A 2,505-nucleotide genomic window follows, 5' to 3' on the forward strand; every position below is an offset into this window, starting at 1 on the left:
TTAGAGTTTGGTTGTGGCCTCCCAACACCAAACTTAGAGTTTGATTGTGGGGGCTTTGTTTGACTCTGTATTGAGAGAAGCTTTTCATGCTTCCTCTCCATGGTTGCAGAGGAAGATCCTTGAGCTTTAAACATAAGGTAGTCCTCATTCAATTGAAGGACTAGTTCTCCTCTGTCAACATCAATCACAGCTCCTACTGTAGATAGGAAGGGTCTTCCAAGGATGATGCATTCATCCTCATCCTTCCCAGTGTCTAGAATTATGAAATCAGCAGGGATGTAAAGGCCTTTAACCTTCACTAACACGTCCTCTACCAATCCATAAGCTTGTTTTATTGACTTGTCTGCCATCTCTAATGAGATTCTTGCAGCTTGTACCTCAAAGATCCCCAGTTTCTCCATTACAGAGAGTGGCATAAGATCTATACCTGATCCCAGGTCACACAGAGCCTTCTCAAAGGTCATGGTACCTATGGTACAGGGTATTAAGAATTTACCAGGATCATGTTTCTTTTGAGGTAAAGTTTGCTGAACCCATGTATTTAGTTCACTAATGAGCAAGGGAGGTTCATCTTCCCAAGTCTCATTACCAAAAAACTTGGAATTCAGCTTCTTGATGGCTCCTAGATATTGAACAACTTGCTCTTCAGTTACATCTTCATCCTCTTCAGAGGAAGAATAGTTTTCAGAGCTCATGAATGGCAGAAGGAAGTTTAATGGAATCTCTATGGTCTCTATATGAGCCTCAAATTCCTTTAGGTCCTCAATAGGGAACTCCTTTCTGTCTGGGGGACGTCCCATGAGGTCTTCCTCATTGGGGTTAACGTCCTCCCCTTCCTCTTTGGATTTGGCCATTTTGATAATATCAATGGTCTTGCACTCTCTTTTTGTATTCTCTTCTGTATTGCTTGGGAGAGCACTAGGAGGAGTTTTAGTGATTTTCTTACTCAGCTGACCCACTTGTGCCTCCAAGTTTCTAATGGAGGACCTTGTTTCATTCATGAAACTTAAAGTGGCCTTAGATAGATCAGAGACTATGTTTGCTAAGCTAGAGTGGCTCTGCTCAGAATTTTCTGTCTGTTGCTGAGAAGATGATGGAAAAGGCTTGCTATTGCTAAACCTGTTTCTTCCACCATTATTAAAGCCTTGTTGGGGCTTTTGTTGATCTGTCCATGAGAAATTTGAATGATTTCTCTATAAGGGATTATAGGTGTTTCCATAGGCTTTACCCATGTAATTCACCTCTACCATTGCAGGGTTCTCAGGATCATAAGCTTCTTCTTCAAAAGATGCTTCTTTAGTACTGTTGGATGCATTTTGCAATCCACTCAGACTCTGAGAGATCATGTTGACTTGCTGAGTCAACATTTTGTTCTGAGTCAGTATGGCATTTAGAGCATCAATTTCAAGAACTTCCTTCCTCTGAGGCATCCCATTACTCACAGGATTCCTCTCAGAGGTGTACATGAACTGGTTATTTGCAACCATGTCAATGAGTTTCTAAGCTTCTGCAGGCATTTTCTTTAGGTGAATAGATCCACCTGTAGAATGGTCCAGTGACATCTTGGAGAACTTAGATAGACCATCATAGAATATATCTAAAATGGTCCACTCTGAAAGCATGTCAGAAGGACACTTTTTGATCAACTGCTTGTATCTTTCCCAAGCTTCATAGAGGGATTCACCATCTTTTTGCCTGAAGGTCTGAACATCCATTCTAAGCTTGCTCAGCTTTTGAGGAGGAAAGAACTTGGCCAAGAAGGCCGTGACCAGCTTATCCCAAGAGTCCAGGCTATCTTTAGGTTGTGAGTCCAACCATGTTCTAGCCCTGTCTTTTACAGCAAAAGGGAAAAGCATGAGCCTGTAGACTTCATGATCTACTCCATTAGTCTTAATAGTATCACAGATCTGCAAGAACTCAGTTAAAAACTGATAGGAATCTTCTGATAGAAGTCCATGAAACTTGCAGTTTTGTTGCATTAGAGCAACTCGTTGAGGCTTCAGCTCAAAATTGTTTGCTCTAATGGCAGAGATTGAGATGCTTCTTCCATAAAAGTTGGAAGTAGGTGTAGTATAATCACCAAGCATCCTCCTTGCATTATTATTGGGTTCGGCCATGTTTCCTTCTTTTTCGAGATTCTCTGTAAGGTTTTCTCTGAATTGTTGTGCTTTAGCTTCTCTTAGCTTCTTCTTCAGAGTCCTTTCAGGTTCAGGATCTACTTCAACAAGAATGTTCTTGTCCTTGCTCCTGCTCATATGAAAAAGAAGAGAACAGAAAAGGAAAAGGAATCCTCTATGTCACAGTATAGAGATTCCTTTATGTGAGTAGAAGAAGAAAAGAATAGAAGAAGGATGAGAAAAATTCGAACACAGAGGAGAAGAGAGGGTTCAAATTTTTAGATGAAGAGAATAGTTAGTTGAAAAAGATTTGAACATCAATTTTGAAAAGATAAGAAGTTAGAAAAGATTTTGAAATTTATTTTGAAAAAGATTTTTAAAATTTTTG

The 2,505-nt window shown here is 39.9% G+C and overlaps 1 non-coding gene across 1 annotated transcript; it reads left to right on the forward strand.

Moving 5' to 3' along the window:
- The first annotated feature begins 1,616 nt into the window (after positions 1–1,616).
- On the forward strand, positions 1,617–1,724 carry LOC127743366 (small nucleolar RNA R71). Its single transcript, XR_008004758.1, has one exon. It is a non-coding gene; the product is annotated as a small nucleolar RNA R71 (small nucleolar RNA).
- The last annotated feature ends 781 nt before the right edge of the window (positions 1,725–2,505 follow it).

This window comes from Arachis duranensis, chromosome 10, assembly GCF_000817695.3.
Source record: "Arachis duranensis cultivar V14167 chromosome 10, aradu.V14167.gnm2.J7QH, whole genome shotgun sequence".
NCBI classification, from domain to species: Eukaryota; Viridiplantae; Streptophyta; class Magnoliopsida; order Fabales; family Fabaceae; genus Arachis; species Arachis duranensis.